This window comes from Tympanuchus pallidicinctus, unplaced genomic scaffold, assembly GCF_026119805.1.
Source record: "Tympanuchus pallidicinctus isolate F22 unplaced genomic scaffold, pur_lepc_1.0 scaffold4, whole genome shotgun sequence".
Lineage (NCBI taxonomy): Eukaryota > Metazoa > Chordata > Aves > Galliformes > Phasianidae > Tympanuchus > Tympanuchus pallidicinctus.
Window position 1 is genome coordinate 26,060,867 of NW_026294758.1, and position 21,356 is coordinate 26,082,222.

The 21,356-nt window shown below is 37.4% G+C and overlaps 1 protein-coding gene across 3 annotated transcripts in view; it reads right to left on the reverse strand.

Annotated features, from left to right (window-relative positions):
* The window catches only part of FER (FER tyrosine kinase), a 165,385-nt gene that overhangs the window by 13,431 nt on the left and 130,598 nt on the right, over positions 1 to 21,356 (reverse strand). The gene's annotated exons all lie outside the window — the stretch shown is intronic.

Consider the following 21,356-nt stretch of genomic DNA (forward strand, 5'->3'; position numbering starts at 1 on the left):
TTGTGTGAAATGAAACAGAATTCCAAGTACATGCCTAAAACATCTTCCCACAGTTATAAAAGACACTGAAAAAAAACCAAAAAAACAAGAAAAAACAGTGAACTAGCTCTTACACCTTACATGTGTTATAATTAGAATTGCCATTAAAAATAAAGCTACTCAGTATTACAGGAAAAGGCATTTTGGCTCAGTGACAGGTGAAAAACTCAAAAAATCAACAACCTCCCTTTCTCTCTCTCATCTCAAATACAACCTTCTAGATTAGGAGAGAGGCTGTAGTAATATCTGATAGAAGATCTAATGTAGCTTCTGTGTAGCACATGTTTGAGATACAAATACATGAAAATAATGTATTATCAATGCAGTATACATTTATTACATTGAATAATTTCACATTATATTAAAATAGTGAATAATGCCTGCTATAATTCCACTCAGTGTAACAAAATACATACCAAGTTTTTTGGAGGAAAAACATGTTAATAGGATTGAATTGTAACAGTAGCTACAATTCCCTGGCAAAGTATTGTTAAAACAAATATACAGAGGATACTTTTACCTTAGATAGCTAATATTACATGGGAAATAACTACGTTAGCTTTCACATTTTAGATTGGAGCTGTAGCCATTTTGAAGTGAATCCCCTGTGCACACTTAATGGACATTCATTGCTTTTGAAGAGTGATTTTGGAGCATGGAAACTAGATTATTTTTGAAGGAAACTAACCTGGAACTCTGCCAAAGCGTGCACCAAATTTGTGTCCATACTTACAGCAGGAAGAAAAGTCTGAACCAGTGACAAACAGCTCGAAGCTCTCTGCATGGCAATGACACTCAGGACATTGGTCTGAACTAAATCTTTAAGTAAAAGTCTTGATCCATATATACAGGTGTTAGAGTTCCTATGTCTACAACTATTTTGATCAATTGATGCATACTGATTTTGCACCGCATTATTTGCTACATACAGAGCCTTTGTTTGTAGGTAATCATTAAATTTGATCTGAACATTTAAATTGCAGCTGACTCACACAGCTTTGCTGCCAGTAAGATAATTTATGCCTCTTGAGCGCCATGCTACATTATTACAAATTCAGTTATTCTTGCAGTTAAGGAAACTGCGCTCCTTAAAAACACATCTGAAATCATAGTTTGCAGCTGAAAATATGAACAAATATCTAGAACAGCTCAACATGTACCACTGTATATAGTTTAATGTTAGTATGGGATATTGCTCAGTTCCAGTATCAATTTGTTACTGCTTATATTCAATTAAAATGTATCACCATGACATTCCCAGTATTTATGGCTGAGGTTCCAGTTATATTTCATCTAAGGGCTTTTTTTTTTTTTTTTTTTTTTTTTTTAACCATTTTACTCCATTTAGTCTAGATCTTGTGACAGTTGCTATAAGGAGTATGTTATATGTGAAAGAAAATTTACAGAGTTAGTTAAAACCACGCACATCTCCTTACTTGAGTCAGATCAGCATTTAAACCAGTTCCGAGTAAGATTCAGAGAAAGCTGAACACTGAGGTTTTGTCTTAAGGGAAAATATATAGTAAATAGTATAATGCCTGCAAAGCTTAATGCAGTTCCCACAGTTCTTGTCTGTTTCATGTGTGACAATTTTATTTATCTTTTAGGATCATCTAGAAGAAGTGTTTGACATTATTACTAAAAATCTCCTGTTACATTTCCAAGAAAATCAAACTGGAATACGAGAAGGTGGGTAAAGTTTGCAACTACCTTCTAGACATACATAAATTAACACTAGATCTTCTAAAAGACCACAGATATAGAAGTGTTGGCTTCGTGGAAGTGATTTTCAAGCTGTCTATTTTTTAGGAGTGGGTTGCAGAATGATACTATTCAAGCTGACATCCTGTATACAAGCTCCAAGGGAGGAATCACGGGCCAGTGGCTAGCTAATAGACTGCAACTTGTGAGGGTGGACACAACTGTCAAGCTCACCATCAATCTTTCTGGGCAAATTGTTGATGCTTTGTTTTTGTCAGTTACCCATCTATCACACACAGAAGAATTTTTATTGCTATCTGTAAGTGATGAGCCCCACACAAGACAGTTTAGCCATGGGGATGAACCTAATCTTCCCTTGACTGTATCTCAGCCACTCCTGTAACTGAGCTGAAAGAAAGGTCCAGTACAATGCTTAGCAAGAGCCAAGTCATGAGGAGAGGCCTCTTGTCACTCAACCAGTTCTGGAACTGGAGCAAGAAAAGGCTCCAGAAGTCCAGGAACTGGGCCAGTAAACAGAAGCATGTGCAAGTCTAGGAGGGACTCTACACAGAACAGCCTCATTGGCAGGTCCAATGCTGCATCCAAGATGGGTACTCCCCTATCCCCTGATCTTTATGTTTTTCCTCTCAAAGTTGCTAAGTAATGCAAAGCTTACTTTGATTTTTCATAAATCCACACAGTTTAGTTAGACGCACCTGTAAGAGAGCCAATGACTGCAGGGTAGCTGTTTTCTAGAAATCTCCCACTAAAGCTGATGTTTGTGTACACACATTTAGTGTTATTTCACCTTAATCTAACCATGGGGATTTGCAAATCTGTCATTCCTCCCTCCACACAGTTGGGATGTGACAACCCCACCAAAAATTCTACTCCTTTGCACCTCTAGTACCTTACCATTCGGTGGGATAAAACAGTATGAGTACAGTATAATTCTCAGTGGTCCACCTTCAACAGTCCCAGGTTTTGAAATTACATCCACTGAAAACTTGTTTTTCAGGTTCTTTTCTCCCTTCTCTCTTGTAATTTCTTAAATCTGTTTATCTATTTTATTATTTCATTCCCATGTCTTATAATGGCCCTGAAAGTTAGAGTATCTTGTTAGCAGTTCTGTTCTCATTTTACATCTCCTTCATCTACTGAATCATCCAGAGTTCCTATTTGTATTTGCACACTTAAGAGCATATTAAAACATATTACAGTAGCCACCTCATGTTTTTCCTTTTTATTCTGAGAGGTTGCTATGATTTTTCAACATATTCCAAGCAACTTCTGCACTTCTTCTCCTCATATCTGACATAAAGATGATATTCATATTTTCCTATCCCAATATGAGACAAATAATCACTATGATTTACTACAGAATTTATAGTGAGAATCTGAAAAAAAAATTAAAGGATATTTTAAAAAGTAATATGAAATACTAAGTTACAGCTTTAATTTTTTTTCAGATTCCAGGATTCTAATTCATTCCATTTGATACCGATATACGGAAAAAGCTCCAATATAACACTGATATGGAGTGAGTTTAAAGAAAACCCTTTGCATCGTAACCTTCCATACAAAGTACACACAATGGGGTTTCATTCAAGAGTTGTTATGTACGGCGCATGACATAAGTGACATGTGTACATGGCATGTATACATATAATGCCTGTGACAGAAAGAGCTATGAAGTCATTACAGATAATTTCTATTACAGATCATTTCAGTTAGATATTGTAGTAACTCTTCACACTTTCTAGATAGCCTGTAAAAAACATACAAAGAGAAATCAACGTTCTATTTGTTTCACTTTCTTCTCCTGAATGGTCCCTAAAGCAAACATCCTGAAAAAGTGCAGATATAATTGCATGGAATTAGGTGCCTCTCTCTGCATGTGGGACATTGTTTTTTTTCCCATGCAGCATTTGCTAGTTGCTGCAGCAATTCCATAAAATCAGCATGCATCTTAAACACAGAAAATCAACAAATATTCCTTAATTCACATTGTGAAAGCTCTACAAATTAGGCACAAATTACATGGAGCTGCTATAGAACAAGTTCCTTACTAAAAGAGAAGCTATGACTATCACTGTTTAATATCATAATTATGGAAGTTCATAGCGCTATCAGAAACAAATTTTTTCCCCAACAACTAAAAAATAAAAATTGATTTGTAAATCAGAGATCTGAGTTTTAAGCAGCTCCTTAAATGCAAACAAGGCAATGACTACAAGTCACTAACACAGGTTGAATATGCTGAAACTGCTAGAGAGAGCTCATGTAAGGCTTTTACTAAGAATTCAATAGCAAGTCAAAGTGAAAGTAGAAGCAATTCCTCTGTGCTGAGAATTGTTACCATCTGGATTCGTATCCATCAGAGAAGACATAAACCTTAAACTTTTCTCAAAGGACTCCACCTCTAAAGAACTACACAGAAATTGATACCTAGTATTTGAATGGAATTCCATCAACTAAAGAAAATCAAAAGAGTGAATTCCTCATTACTAAAGCAGCAGGACAGACTGCCTCTCTGAACTAATTAGCTGTTTTATATCTCCTCCCTGGATCATGCAGTTAAAATGCTCCTAAGTGATAAAAGCAAGTAATTAATTAGTGAACAGGATCAGTTTATTCCCTCTGCATGTTTAATTCAACCAATACAGTCCATTATCTCATTAGAAGAGAAGGGTTGTTAGCAGGTCTACACACTGATGTTTTTGTGAACTACTGACGTTACCCGTCCTTGATCCCTTGGCAAACTGTTGAGAAGAGTCCAACTATAACATCCAGTAACTACTTCAGCATTCGGGTAGTGAATCCGGTCAGATTCCACAGGCTTATAAATGTTGGGCTGTCAGAAATGTTTCCTTACATTTCCAGAGACTCTAGGTAGAAAGTTACTGCTCCTCCAAACATAGGTCTCCCAACTCAGAGGACTGGGCAACTCCAAATTTATCATTATTACTAAAAAAATGAGGCAAAGAAGGCATTAAATGCCTCTGCTTTTTCCTCATACTTACATGTTAACAGAAAATACAGATATGCTTGTGATACTTAAAAAAAAAAAATTTGCTTCAAAATGTATTTGATATCCAGTGGAATTAAGGAGGAAACTGGGTGTCCAAAAAGTAATTAACCAAGATGAATAATTATCCATGATGGGTCCAGAACAGATGTCTACATTTTGTACTTGAAAAAGTTGCATTGGACTTTTACAGTCACAGGCATCTTTCATTTCCAAAAGCAGATATACAGGAAGATGGTTTATTCACAGTAAGTCAAATAACATTTTCAAGCAATAATTTCAACAAGTACTGCGTTCACAGAAGCCATTAAGATGAAACACAACGCTAGTATATATGACTGTATTAACTCATACATTCTTCATGTGATAATATAATGGATTTATTCACTCTATGTGATGACACAAAACTTAGTACAGTAACTGTCCTTGCCCTTTTATAAAAAGAATGGCTTCTCTTCTGAATTGTTCTGAATCTTTTGCTTATTCTGTTCCTTAGCACAATGTCAAAATATCATTCATTTCTCTGTACAGAGGCATTAAATGTTGGTTTAACTTGTTTAAAAAACTAGAGTATGTGAAGAGATAAACAATTATACAACACAGATAGAAAAGCCCGCAGGATGCATTTAAGGAAAATGTCAAAAGCAGCATGGTATTTAGCACTGATTTTATGATTAAGCTTTTTAGCAAAGAAGTATATCATTTTGTTAAAAAAAAATGTAGTTTTAATATTATTATGCTCTGTATGTAGTTTAAGAACAGTTCAACACTTACACTGAAAAGTAGAGCATGAAAATTTGACACGTAACATCACAAGCACTCAAGGAACCAAGAAATTCGAGGGCCTAATTCTAATACAGGTCAGCATTCTGTCTCTTACACACTTCGTATAGAAAAAGATAAACGAATACAAAAGAATTTGCCGCACTTTTCAAGTCCCAGTTAAAAACAAAGTATTTTAAAATCCTTCTCCTTAGGTTGGAATGCTTCTTTTAAGACAAGGTTTCTTTTAACAGAAACACATAAAGAAAACAGATACCAAAGAGAGGAAGATCAACTACAATTCAAAGCCATCATCACATCGTAGATTTTTCTTAATTAGTGAGGGAAAATTCAAGTGGATGGTGCAGTAACATAGTAATTTAGCAATGGAAATGAGATTGACACAGATACATAATGACTGTTTGCTAACATTATTTTCTCATCAGAGTAAAAAAACGTTTTGTAGCTTGTACCTTGCAGTGTATCTCTGTACATTTAAAGATTAAAAACAAATGATTACTAACATGTTAAGATTCTTTAGCATTCTAAAAAGAGTCTATTATAAGAATTAGAAAAAAATCTAAAGCTAAGAAGAACAACAGTTTACTCTAATTGCTCTAGACAGCTAAGCAAGATTTGCAGTTAGAAATATGTAAGAAATATTCCAACAGAAATATGTAAGAAACCTTATGTCTAATAAGTTGTACACATTATAATAAGTAAAAAATGGAAAGGAATAGCATGTCCATGTCTATCCATTTTATGTAAATTCACCATTACCAAAGAATTTGATCCTCCCTTTCTAAGTTACTTGTGTTCTGCAAAAGGTTTTCCATGCACAAATAAAAATACGAAGGTAAAATAAAAAGTTTAGCACTCTTCTGGCTAGAAGAAGAAGAGAGCAATGGGATTTTGAAAAATTTGTGTGTAGAAACAGGCATAAACAGCAGACCAGTAAACCTCTAGCATGGACTTTGCCTACATTCCCTGTGCTTGTTAACTATGCTCACGTGTTCCTTTAGGGATGATCTGACAATGTAACGACAATAAATTCACTCATTCCACTTCAGCCACTGGTTTAGCCTGGTTCTTTCTTCCTGTCTAACTGGCTCACAATTGTGGAGCAGAAGGCAGGATTCAGGAACTGCCACATAGTGGCTGGCAAAAGAGCAGGGGACTGGGGAGGTGGCACTGGGGACTCTCTGTGTTGCAGAACGTCCCACCACTGAATGCTGGTTCTGCCTGGCTGCTTCACTGACTACCATACCTCCACTGGAAGTGGGATCCAAAGTCAATGATGAAGCAGTTATTAACTCCAAGATGATTGAAGAAGCTGTGTGCAAACTGCCAGGAGAATGGCATCAGAATCTTCTTGCCAGTAACCGGGGAGATTTGGATGGCTGTTAGCTCTTGACAATCCTAGAACTCCTGACTGTGAAGTTACAGCACTATGCATTACAGTAAGAGAGTTACAAGATGCAAAGGTGATTGCACAAGTAGTACTTACTACACAGACAGAGCAGTGCTATGAGTTGCAATGCACTGTAAAACAGCTAGTGGCACATACTGCTAACAAATGAAGTTGCAGATATGGGAAAAGTGAAGTTTTGACTTCTCCAGCTTGTGCTCTTATCATGAAAAATTCAAGGGAAAAAAAATTACTTGAAAGAATCTGAGTCTTCAGATTCTGAGGCTGTGTGAATGGAGGAGCAGCAGGATGGAAGGCAGAGATCATGAACGCTCATATCCCGGAAGAGTTAAGCCACTTTTCAGAGATATATCAGCAGAAGAGTGGGGAAGGTGTACCAGAATGGCTTTGTGAGCCTCAAATAGTGACACTGCATCTATCTTCTTACTAGTGGCTGAAAAGGATCCATTAAGTCCTACTGCCAGTGTTGATCAGACACTGTGGGGGCATGCTACGATTCTTTGCTCAGTTAGGAAATAACCTGGAAACCCCACAGGCAAGATGTTTTTGCACCCATGCTGTATCAAAGGTTGTGTTTAACACTTTTAAAAGCTTCTACAGATCCAGCTGAAGTAGTGTCATCCTTAGGAAAATGGTGTACAACAGAAAGAGATATTAATCTAGTGCAGCAGATGGGCGTGGTAATTACAGGACCCAGTCTGGAAAGGGCATCAATAACGAAAAGCATCAAAAAAGATGCCCTTCTAAGAGGGGCATCTGCTTCAGTGAAACCTCTGATCATACCAACAATCATGAATACTACTGGGAACACAGATGCCCTTGCAGATGCCTTTAGGGAAATAGAGGGGATGGTGAATAAAGAAAAGTCAGCAAAACCAATAGTTAACACACAGCTGACAAGGAAACAAATGCATAAAGATCTTGTGTGAGCTGGTGTCCCACCAGCAGAAACAGATTTGAACCAAAACATCAGCACTGTTTAAACAACAGCAAAAGTTAGCACCACTTAAAAGTTTGTCCTTGTCCACACTGCCTGCTGCTTCTCATCTGTCAAAGCAAATGCCAAATGAGCACAAACCTATCTGTAGCTCTGGGGAAATCTCAGCCTGCCCCCTTACCTGAGGTTACTTTAACAACAGGAAATACTACCCCATTTGCCACGATGGTGCTAAATGCCCCAGTCAAAGAACATGTATTGGGTATGGATGTCTTGGCAGGACAAACAGTTGAGACACTACATGGTTGTTTCTGCTTCTGATTACTCTGTTAATACCCACAGAGGGGTAGCCCAGGCAACCATATAATGGAAACAAATGCATCATTTAAAGCAACAATTACCATCAGAAAAATTATCTGTAAGCATTTCGTAAGTCACTCATCTAGGAACTGTATCATTTAATCATGTGTTCACGCTAGGGGAACACCTCCTTCCCTCTGAGAGATCACCTCACATCTCCTGTAGAGGAAGTACTGGAAGGCTGCAATGAGGTCTCCCCAGAGCCTTCTCCTCTCCAAGCTAAACAAGCCCAGTTCCCTCAACCTTTCTTCACAGGAGAGGTGCTCCAGCCCTCTGATCATCTCAGTGCCTCCTCTGGACCTGGTTCCAAGAGCTTCACGTCCTTCCTGTCCTGGGGGCCCCAGGCCTGGACGCAGTGCTGCAGATGGGGCCTCACAAGAGCTGAGTAGAGGGGAACAATCACCTCCCTCTCCCTGCTGGCCACCCCTTTTTTAATGCAGCCCAGAACACAGTTGGCCTTCTGGGCTGCAAGCACACACTGCTGGCTCGTGTCCAGCTTCTTGTCCACCAGGACCCCCAAGTGCTTCTCCACTGGGCTGCTCTCAAGAAGATCTTCCCCCAGTCTGTATAATACCTGGGACTGCCCTGACCCAAGTGCAGCACCTTGCACTTGGCCTTATTGAACCTCATTAGGTTTTCATGGGCTCACTTCTCCAGCCTGTCCAGGTCCCTCTGGATGGCTTCCTTTCCTTCCAATGTATTGCCTGCACCGCTCAGCTTGATGTCATCCGCAATCTTGCTGAGGGTGCACTCAATACCATCATCTATGTCACTGATGAAGATGTTGAAGAAGTATTATAGGTATTGTGACGTATTTTTGACATTTCCTGTAAGATTAGTGAAAGTGTCAGAACACAGAGCAACATACTGAAGTTGCCTGTTTTCATTTATCAGCTTTGTTAATGATCTGAAAGAAAAGTCAAATAACAATTTAATTGAACTTCCAAATGAGAACAAATTAAAAGCTGCTGCAAACATCAGTAAGGGCAAAGAAATAAAAATAATGAGAGAAATAAAGAGTAGAGAAATGTCTGTTGGAAACAAGAAAATCAGACAATCTGTAAACAAAAATGAAGATATTAATAAACAAAATTAAGCCTAAAACTAGACATTTTCTGGGACTTTTCTTTTGCCTCGAAAAAAGAACGCACAGAGAGAAATCTTAACAATGCACACAAATAGCTGAAAGGAGAGCAAAGATAGGACAGAGGGTGCCCAATGCAAGGACAGGAGGCAGGGTGCACAAAGTGGAATACACGAGGTTCCCTCTGAAGACCAGGAAGAAATTCTGTGCTGTGCGGGCAATGGTGCACTGACACACATTGCTGAGAGGGTGATGAGGGGATTGGAGGTCAAGACATGTGAAAAGCAGCTGAGGTCTGGGCTGTGCTCAGCCCAGAGCAGAGGAGCTGAGGGGAGGCCTCGTGGCAGCTGCAGCTCCTCACACGGAGAGGAAGGCAGCACTGAGCTCTGCTCTCTGTGACAGGGAACGACATGGAGATGTGTCAGGGGAATGTCAGGGGGGTATTAGGAAAAAGTTTATCACCAGAGGGTGGTCGGACAGTGGAACACGCTCTCCAGGGCACTGGGCACAGCTCAAGAAGTGTCTGGACAATGCTCTCAGACATAGGGCTTGAATTTTGGGTGGATATGTGTGAAGCCTGAAAATGGACTAGATGACCCTTGTGGGTTCCTTCCATCATATTCTATGACTTTACCTCTAAAAGCTGCCTGGACTTGATCCTGGGCACTCTGCTCTGGGTGGCCCTATTGGACAGATGATCTCCAGGGGTACCTTCCAGCATCAAGTACTCTGTGACTCTGTAAGTGCTGGGGTAGAAATAATCACTTTTCTGTATTATAGAAAAAAGCTTCCATTAAAAAAGCATGCAACTCACTCTTCTTTCCCGATCTCCCAGTCCTTAATATTTGGACATAATCTGCAAAAACTTGTCACTGTAAGTGACCCTTAAATTATTAATTTACTGGGGCTGACACAATCTTTGTAATGTTTTGGTTTTTATTTCTGATCCACTATTAAATAAATGCCCAATTTACAACTTCTGCAGGATTATATTTGCTTTCAGTTTTCTCATAGCTACTGCTTTGAGAATATAAAACAGTATACACTGCTTTCTCATAGCTACTGCTCCTCTCATAAAAAAAACAAAACAAAACTGTAACCTTTCCAGTTCTTACTGGTAGCAAATCTTTCTTTCCTTTGCATAGTTTAGCTCTGCTAATTTCATTTCCACTGTGCTCACAGCCTGATGAATTGCAGAAGGAGGCAAGAAATATTTTGAACTACTGTTGTAATTAAGCTTTTCTGCAGTCTCAACTATGACAAATTAATAGTCATAACGCAGTATCATCAAAGGTAATCATAATTATTTATAGCTTTGACTTGGGAATGTAACTTTCTTCTGCTCATTAACACTACTATCTACAATTGTATGCATAAACAAAAAAAGCGTTATACTTTCCACAGTAAGAGAAGCTAAAATATACAGAAATAGGAAAAAAGAAAACAACCCACACCAATATTATAGCAGATAAAATGAAGGACAGAACCAACAGTAAAGGCCAGGGATATAAGAACAGCTTAAAAGCAGGAAGTCCAGATTACTATTATTGCCAAGCCAGTATTTATGAGCCAAGAAACAAATAACAAATTAAATGATTCAGAACAATAACAAAGAATACAACAATAGAGTAGAAATGGCAATATATATTTCTGTTTTTTCTCCATAGGTTTTAAAATGTATTAATTATACCGACATGCGAAACCAAACTCTATAACCACAAAGTAGTCACAAAAGCAAGTACGTTTCAATCAGTGCTGCGCAGACACTGGGTGCAAGGGGGATCATTCCTCCTAATTTGCACCACGTAGGGCAAAAGCTTAGTACAGATGTAGACTGAACTAATACATAATCAATTATTTTCCAGGAATTTGTATCCATGTTCATTACATTTCCGAGAACCCATCAGCACATGGTCTCTCCCTCTTGCACGTGTCCCGTAGGCAGTGGGAGTCTCCTCCTGGTGGTCATGGGATGAAAACTCACTGCCTTCAACAGAAGTAATCCAATCCTGACCTGTTCCTTGTGTAATGTTTCTTCAAGAGTTTCGATATGTTCTTTTCTTATTTGGCCACACATCCTGCTTACATGCACTCCTATACAATAGTTAACCCTTATCTTGTCCTCTCCTTTCTCACATTCCTATACAATGGTTAACCCTCAGTTTGTCCTCTCCTAACTCAATACTGTGGAATGAAAGATTAATAAATAAAATGTACTACTGTTTCTTAAAAGTATGTAGAACAAAATCACGTTTGCAGAGGCATATTATTCAAACAGGAAAGATAGGCCAGGTTATTTGGAAAAGACATCAGGTAATGTATGAATTATAAATGTTTCTCTTCTTTCTTATCAAGAATAATATGTCAGCTAGCACTGCAGTCAAACATAATATGGAAGGCATACATTTGTACAAGACTGTAGACCCTTACCTACTGAAACAGAATAGTCATAAATAGATAAAGATATAGAAATTTCTCTGACCAACTAGTCAACCAATTTCCTGTATGTGAATACCTACTGCAACTCTTTAAGTATCTCTACAGACGAAGATATGATACACTATGCTGCATACTAAATGAATTTGTCTGGTTGTCAAATCTAAAAGATTATCAAGTCCTGTATCAGTTGATATCAAACACTAATCAAAATGAAGTTGAAGGACTTCAGAAGCTGCTTAGCAGTTAAAAAGTGCAATAGCTACATGAGAGAAAAAGTACATATTTTACATACAAAAATCTTCACTAATTTTTTGGTTTTTTTTCTGAGAGTTCTTTCTGCATTAGTCTCTCTGAAGCTTACAATGCTCTCTGGTGGTAGGAAAGATGGCTATTTACTTATAATCATTAATTTCAATTTATAATTGAAGTCCAGCTGTGTTATAGAAGAATAATTTCCTCTGAGAAGCCAAACAAGCCCCTACAAATTAAAACACAGTAAAAAATAAACAGGATAAATCAATGCCTGTTACCAGAGTAGTACTATCACACATTTGACTTCAGCTGGAATAAAGCAACAGCAGTTTAGGAGATTCTGTCATCTCAGTTCTGCCATCCACATTCACTGTACTCAGAATTTCTGCTCAGGAACATGACAATCCCTGACCGTATCAAGCTAGAATGATACTAAGCTTCTATTTAAGGCTAATTTTCATGTCAGCAGTTATGTTAACTCTAATAAGAATCACACTAAATTTGAAAGAGGTGGCAGAGGTGGTCCCTGTAAATAACAATTAAAATGGAGTAGGCTCAGGATTCCACCTGTGCCCTTTGGTGGAGAAAAAACTAATCTGAATAAGGGCATGCAGGAAAAGACTGTATAAGCAATAATGGGAAGAAAGGGTGGCTGCACGGCAGTGAAGGAAAGCCTATGATACCAAATGTGTAGGACAACCAAATTGTTCATTTTGGAGCTGTTTATAACAAGCTAACTATTAAGAAGTGATGCTCACAGCCAGAAAGGTTAAAAACTACTTGTATAAGCATTTAGAAGCTTACTCATCACACTGATCTCAAAAATTCTGTCCAGAAATTAATCCAAAAGCAGAAAGCCATTCTAATCAAGGATTTTCACTTATTTTGCCATCATAATTCCCATGTACAGTCTGTCAAAGCTAGGACCTGGCCCTTATTTCACTGATCTATTTATGTTTCCCAGAACCCCTAAGACTTGATGAATTATCTGACATCCGGCTTTGCCAGAAACTTTTTCTATCAAGCTCGAGTGACTCAGCTTCTATCTGTGAACAACAAAATACTGTAGCATTGATTCAACAGTTCTTACAGCTCCATATACCTTGATGATCTCTCTCAATCTTCCAAATCAGCTAACATGCCAATAAAGCTTTCTTCAGTGCCTACTGCCTTGCATAAGGGATTTTGAAACATCCTCTGACAAATAGTAAGACCCTATTTCAATCAATACTCACAGTGATATAAAAATGTTTCATAACATGTATCTTCATACTACAATTCTGCCAAACAACACAGAAAGAGGCTGAAAACAACAAGTGGGAAAAGGAAACAAAACATGTCATGCACTTAGTTCATTGTTTGTTCTACTTAACTCATTCTTAGCAACTGTGATTTAAGATACATTAAATTTGCTCAGAATCTTTTTATGAGAAATACCTTGCAGAATTGAATTTTCTTTTGAATTGAGCTGAACTTGCATGACCTCACTTAAGTTTCTCTCAGTTTTATAAGAAAAATGCCTTCATTCTAAAAAAACCAACAGTAAGTTGGACAGAATTTTCTTAGTAACTTGATATGCAGAACTATATACCATTTAAGAATCTTGCAGAATATTATCCTCTCTAAAATACTGTATTTCAGTTGCGCAAACTTAACTTTTTTTTTTCAAGAAAGCACACTAAAGTTCATCTTAGATTCTTCCTCCATCTATTTTTCATTACACATGCAGACATATGCCTATAGTGAATCTAATAATTCAGTGATAAAACTGCAGCAATGCGAAGCTCCAAGGAACTCCAGAAAAACTTTCCAAAGTGCAGTGTACAACTATACTACAGTGAGGCATGTAATTATTGGCACTAACAGAAGAATGAGCAGCTGAACTCAATGATGCATGTTCAAAGAAGAATCCTGAATCTCATTTTTGAGCTGACTGGGCAACATGTTCTTCATCCTCTTCCTACTCCATTTCTGCTTTTGTCCTATCCTATGATCTAATTGGTTGTTCAGCATCCATCCCTAATACATCATTTACCCACTGCAAATACTATAGTCTGCAGTACATTTTCTTTCTGGAACAAAGGCTAAAAAAACAATTGTTTTAAAACAATCAGTAAAAACACCATCAGTGGTATTCTGAATCATAAATATGGCTTGTATCTCCAGGTTATATTTAGTATCTGATGGCTTTGGACCAGAGGGTGCCTCCTTTCTCTCAGTAGTTATAATACAAATATTTGAGCTCTAAAATACAGTAAATAGAGAAGAATTACCACTGCAGCTTCATGTTGATTACAACTTTCAGAATAACATATACTGAAGTATACAAAAACAGTTGTTGACATTGTTTACAGTTGAGTTTAATGATAATTTTTCTGTTAACTTCAAAGCTGTATTTAGTGTGCTTTGGTAAACGTGCAACACTGGCTTTCCATGTATTTTGCAAATACATACTGCAAATTCACAAATTCTCTCTGTGGACTCAGTTAATTTTTCAGTATGATTTAGTAGTAAAATTCTTTGCCACAAAGATGGCAAGCAATCCAGTATTTTATTTTAAATAACCAGACAACCAGTGTTAACAGACAGGGCTAATTCTAATTCATGGATGTAAAAAAATCTAAGCCTTTCATTTATTATTCAATTTCAGTGGGAGGTTAGGACCCGTTGTTGAATACTGATTTCCCATGATATCTTGATATATTCAGATTCACGTTACCATTTCCTCCTAAGTATTATTATTAAAGCTAAAATACTCTCCAAACTTCACTTTTAAACTGATTCTAAAAAAATAATGTTTTTAAAAATAGGAGTATACTGAATAAATCAGTAGGTAACAGAGCTATTCTTGAAACAGTATGTAAATGTTTAAATTGCTCAAAATAAGGCCACATTTTCATCTATGGAAGACATTATAAAATTCCAAAGTTACCTGGAGATATTCCCTTCCCTTTCTCCATGAAACTAGACTGCATCAGCTAGCAAAACATGGAGGAAACACATCTGGTACTGCAGTATCACATTCTACCTCTTTAAAGCTCTGTAGTAAGGACAGAAGGTAAAATTTCTTTGTTGAGAGCAAAGGAAGACAAGACTACATGGAACTATGGAACTAAAAAGAAATGAAGTATAAATGCCTAGATATTGTAGCTGATAGCAACTTAAATTGTGTATTGCACACATACCATAAGCACCATGTTTTCCCCACCTTCAAACTATCAAAATGCGAGTCAGTACATGAACTTAATGAAAAACAGGGACGCTTTTGACTGCTCTGCATGGTCACATTTCAGTGCAGTGAGTTCAGAAAGAGTGAACACTCTTTCTGTTCAGTTAAGAATTATACAGTAACTTCTGTCTAATATCATTTCAGTGTCATTTCCACTTCTTTTAAATGAAATGGCAGGGCTGAGAAGTCAAGAAACAAAAACGGTCATGTAATCTCTAAAACCCGAGGAATGTTGTGGCTGTTAATAGTTGGGATGGACTGCCAGAGGCAGTTTGTACAGGAACCTTGTTCTGGTCTCATCCCCAGCCACAGGATTTCATCCCTGAAGGCCTCCACGTTAGTTTCTTTCAGAAGAAACAAATTTGTAAGTGTTAAATTAAGATTTCAAGTCATGTGCAGGTTGCATATACACTCACATTTCCTTAAAAATACAATGCAGACAGCAACATCGTTAGAAAAAAGTTACATTCTAATGGAAGACTTCACCTCTTGTTGCTGAGAAATGAAATGTACCAAGACAAAAAGCGCAAGAAGTGTAATGCTATACATCTGCTACATATAATGCTGTTTCTAGATATCGTGAAAAATAATTCATCTTTAGTTTTCCCTATATTGTATTCTTTACTGGTGGATTCCATCATATGTATTTTTATTACAACAGTTAATTGCAAATATGAACACTATTTTTTAAAATAAATAAGTCTAAACAGTAATTCTGCAATAACAGGCTAAATAATTTAACTATCTTTAGCTTACGTAATTTAGACAAAGTAAAATTTAGACAACCTATATAGTTTATGTTCTCATAGGGAATAACATGCCCAAACATTTCCTCTCTTTGTGATATTTCTAATCATCATCCACTGAACGCTGACATACTGAAATCTCAAAAGATATATTCCCCATTTTGCAGAGAATACAGCAAAGATGATATTCAAGCACAATCATTAATAGCGAAAGTTTACCACAGAATGAAAACATCAACTCCATCAAGATCTTTAACAGACATTTTAAACATGAATATGAAGGACTATCAGACTGAATTACCCAGGATACCGTTCAGCTGATAGGCTGCATAATAATGAGAAATAAGATGAAACCGAAAGGAGACTTCAAATAATAGAGATGAAATGTGATAACTCTCTTTTGAAAAGAAAAGTCTTCCACAGAAAGAAAAAATAAATTTCTGTTTGTTTATTTTCTATGAATAAATTCCAATCTGCCATTACAAACAGAGTAACAGAAGAACTTATTATGTCTTATACAAAACCAGCCTGTGGTAATTTTTTATTATTATTGCTAGCCTCAGAACAAGCATACTTAAACAACAACTTTGTTTTGCACTTCTATTAATAGATGCCACGTAATGAGATATTTGATGAGAAAATTAGCAAATGGCAGTGATAATTTGTGCTAGAAATTACCAACAGCAAACAAAATCTGCCCTAACAGCAGCTGAAGAAAGCAATGTGGCATTAAAAATGTGGATTAAAAAAAAAATAATAATAGTTAAAAAAGAAAGACAAAGAAAAAGAAGACAATAGCACTTCAAGTTACATCATTAATGTGTTAGTAATTACATAATGCTTTGGCTAACATGACAAGGTCTTGGTAGTGGGGGGCTGAAGGTGTGGGCTCTGTGATCAGAGCTCAGCAGTGCCCCGTGCCAGATCTGTCACTGCCAGAGCTGAGCCATAAGTGATGCTGACTGTGCTCTGAGAGACCCAATTTAAGAGAGGGAAAACTGCTGCACAACAGCATCTGGGAGTGAGAAATGGGAAAAAAGCAACCAGGTTAGTGCAGAAATAGGGCAGGAGGAATTCCAGGAGAGGCCCACAGGGGAGCAGGCTGTCCCCCTGCAGCCTGTGGGCACTGTAAGGAGCAGATCTTCCCATTCAGCCACAAAGGCATCCACAGTGCAGCAGTGGATGACACCTGGAGGAGGTGCCCATGGAAGAACACCCCCACAGGAGCAGCTTTGGGCTGGAACTGCAGCCTGGACGGAGCAGCGTGTGCGGGGGAGGAGGGCTGGTGGGAACTGCAGATGGTAGGTGGCAAACAGTGGAGGAACCTGTTCCTGAAGGTCCGCAGCCCACTGAAATGACCCACGCTGGAGAAGTTCTTAAGTAACTCATGCTGGTGCAGCCTGTGTAGGACTTCATCCCATATGAAGGGCTCACAATGGAAAAGGGCATGAGTGTGAGGAGGAAGGAGCAGCAGAGGGAAGCTGTAAGGGACTGAGCACAGCCCTCATTCCCAATGGGGAAAGTGGGGAGTGAAAGTGAGCCTGGGAAGAAAAGAGGAAGGAAAGTGTATTAAATTTTCTTTTACTTCTCACTATACTACTTTGTTACTAATTGGCAAGAAATTATTATTCCTCAAGTTAAATCTGTTTGGCCCATGTTGGTAATTGGTGAGCCTATCTTTATTGAATCACACAAGATTGCTCCCCCCCATCTTGGTGAGCACTTGGTGACCAGCCAAAGTTAACTCACAAGTTAATATGTTCATCTGTGTATTCTACTGCTTATTTAAACCAACCACCACAACACCAAATAGCTACCATTCAAATATGCATTTTCTGCATACTGTGACTACAGAATTCTCTGATATCAGGAATGTGTGTCAAATGTAATTCAGTAATGTATTTGTAACATAGCATGCCCTTACTGAGATAGCATGATATATTGAGTTTTAGAGTCAACAAAAATGCAGCCTGACATTTTTATATCACACACCAATCATCCAAATCCATGCATCTGTTATTCTAATCAGAGACCTTCAGAACTATTTCTGCAGCTACAGAAAGCTAAATTGGAGATGCAGGACATAACTAATTTGCTTTTGTTGGAGGTTGCGGTGAATTTCAAATAAAGCACACAGTGAAAAGCAGTATCAATCTCTACAACAAACACACATGGTCTGCACGGAAAAAATGTGTTATTTTCCCTTTTGAAATCTTTACTCAGCTATGCCAAGATTCAATAGTTTAGGAAAATAGTGTAGAAGGAAGCTCACATCTTTTTTTCAGAAGCATTTCTTCATCATAGGTCAAATCCGGATACATTACAGCATGTTTAGAATTTGATAATCTGGTAATGGTTTTAAGTTTTCAAACTCTGGCCAGGACTATATATGACGCTGCAATACAGTACTTCAGGAGAATTCCATATTCCAAGCTCATGCTTATTGTTCATATAGAAAAGTTTGGAAATCAAGAATCAACTATGTTAGTACAAAAATGGAGACACACTTTCATATGTATTTTTGACACAAATCTTCATGCTCTGTGCAGATTTTTTTTAATCCTACCTGTATCCAGTGTTGAGCCTTACTGTGCGCTGGTCAGTCCATACAGTAATAAAAGAACAATGTTTTTTTTCCTTCATGTAGGCTTCAGCCAAAGACTCCCAAGATTGGACAGCACTCTGAAGAGTACTAGAATTAGTTTTGATTGAGTCTGCTACTCAACAGAGAATATGGAAATAATGTAGCCTTGAGTATTTGTCTGTATGTACAGTGAGAATACAAGTGTTTCCCAGTAGTATTCTATACGACACAGAACATGGGGGAAAACTCACAGATTCCCTGTCTGATTAAGAGTAAAGAGAGGTGTTTCCAAACACAACTTCTACAAACCTCAGTAAGCTTCTCAATGCATGCATGACTAGAAAATGAAGTGGAAATCCCATAGATATCAAGTAGCTGGTGACAAATATTCATAGCACCCAACTGCAAGAAATGAACTAAGATCAGATACTTTGAAAGTTGCAAACAAACAAAAAAAAGTGAGTCATATCCAGGGAAGTTAGTTGATTCTTGGTCTTGCCTTGTCAATGGAGAGAAACCGGGTGAAAAGCATGTGACAGTGCTACATACTATGGAATCAAGAAAGCTATGGACTTTGAAAGTACGGAATCAAGAGACAGTGATCCAAGAGTCCAGTCACTGTTAGAACAGAACTTCAAGGACTGCTGTTTATCTTTAATGTTTGAGAAGACACAATTCTGAAAGATGAGATTAAAACTCTCATTTCCCTACCTTTTGTTAAAAAAAAAGACAATGCTACCTCTGATTATCTGAATATACTGCCTCAAGAAGAGCAAAAGGAAGGACTGAGGAGTCTCAAACTGTTAGAGCTGTTAGAACTCTGAAATGCTGTTAACTTGCACCTTCTTTCTTGGTGACTCAGTTTTTTTAGTCATAAGTGCAATAACTGAGATTGGCATTTGAGACAAGGTTTTGAAGACAAAATGACAGTGCTAAGCAAAAACTATTAAGAATTAATCAACAGCCTAGGGATAGGAATCAGAAACATATATAAGCACAGTGTAGCAGGCACTCAGTCATCAGATCAAGAGAACAAGAGTCTAAAGACTTTTAATGAAAGCTTGCCATAAGAAATCATGCAGATGCATGTGACCTTATGCCCATTCTTTTTTTTTTTAATCGTATTTTATTTAGTTATATATTTGAATGTATCATAATTTATGTTAGGCATGAAAACAATTCTAAGAAAGGAATATTTTAATCTATTAATTCTAGATATAGCCACAGGAATTGAGTTTCTGAATACTCACTTTCAGATTCCTACAATACTGTAAGCATTTTTATAAAGGTCCTCAATGCCATGGAATGTACAAAAGGTAATGCTGATGAAGGTAGTGTTGTTCTGTGAAATAAAGATCCTTTTGTAGTCAAGAACAGGTCAATCTGCAAAAATGTCTTTTGCAGGTTCATTTTGCATATGAACCAATGTCCCACTACAATTGAATAATCTCTAACAAAGACACCAACTTAAACTTTAAACAAAGAAATTAAAGTTTCTGAAATGAAATAATAAGTCTTCATTTCTACCTAGAAAGAACTACCTGTCATTTTTTCTTTTTCTAAAGCATAATGATACAAACTCCAAAGTTTCACAAGAAACACCTGAATTTTCTGCCACAACACTCTGTGAGAAGAGTCCATGAAAAAGGGTGGAAGCATGCAGTACAGAATAACATATAAAAAGTAAGCATACTGCAAATAAATAAGCTAACAATTCTGCATTCTAGCTAGACTTCATATACTTATAAAACTGAAATTTAAACTTAAAATATGAAAAAGATTGCCTTCTTGAATTTTATTTTTTCTAGATTCATATGAGACTTACTCTGTTTTGTGGACTCATGTCACCAAGTAGTTAACCTCAATATGATATATTAAGTTGTCACTCCTGCTTTTGCTTAGACACAGATTATAATGCAGGACTGTGCTGCCAAAGTTTAAAATGCTTCAAATAGCAAATACGAAATTAAACTTTCCTCATATTACTTTCACAACAGTATTAAAGGCAATAGGTTGATGGAGAGGGAAAAGAATTAATAAATGACGAGGAATTAACCAACTCAGTAGTTTAAATGGAAAGGAAGTAAGCAATTAGGAACTACACCAACTTTTTCAGTTTTAATTACACAAATGACATAGAAAATTTAAGATCTCTTGAGGGAAAAGGAATCAAGTGGAATACCAGTCTTCCAAGCTCATCCCTGAATAAAAGTTCACCAAGAATATCATATTGAATCATCTGTGCAAAATCAGTAATTTCTGGTTATGTAATGAAAGCACATTTATTTTTACAAGTTGAAACCCAGTCTATGATATTCCAATCTATTCCTAAACAGCAAACACAATGAAAAGAAGAAGTGTTCTCCTCTCCTCTTTTCCTAGATGACAACAGCTGAAGAACACTGCACTGGTAATGCTAGAGTTGGAAGCAAATGCAGTAATATGAAAACTGTGAAAAAAGTTTCTTGGAGCATTGCAAAGCACTGACACTTTTATACTGATAAATGTTATGGTCTGAAATACAGTTTTAATAGCCAATTATAAATAAAGGTACTCTGTACAAACAAAAGTACCTCAACGGCACCATACTCTTGGAGAAGAGAGACAGCCTGAAGACTCCAAGGGCCTTGGTGCAGCACTAGCAGAGTCCATATTCCCTGCTGCCTCTAGAGGATTGCAGCATCCACTCCTCACATGAGAACGTGAGAGCGTCAAGGGGTGTGCCACTGTTTAGGCAATAATCAACACCTCCTTGAATTGCTTAGC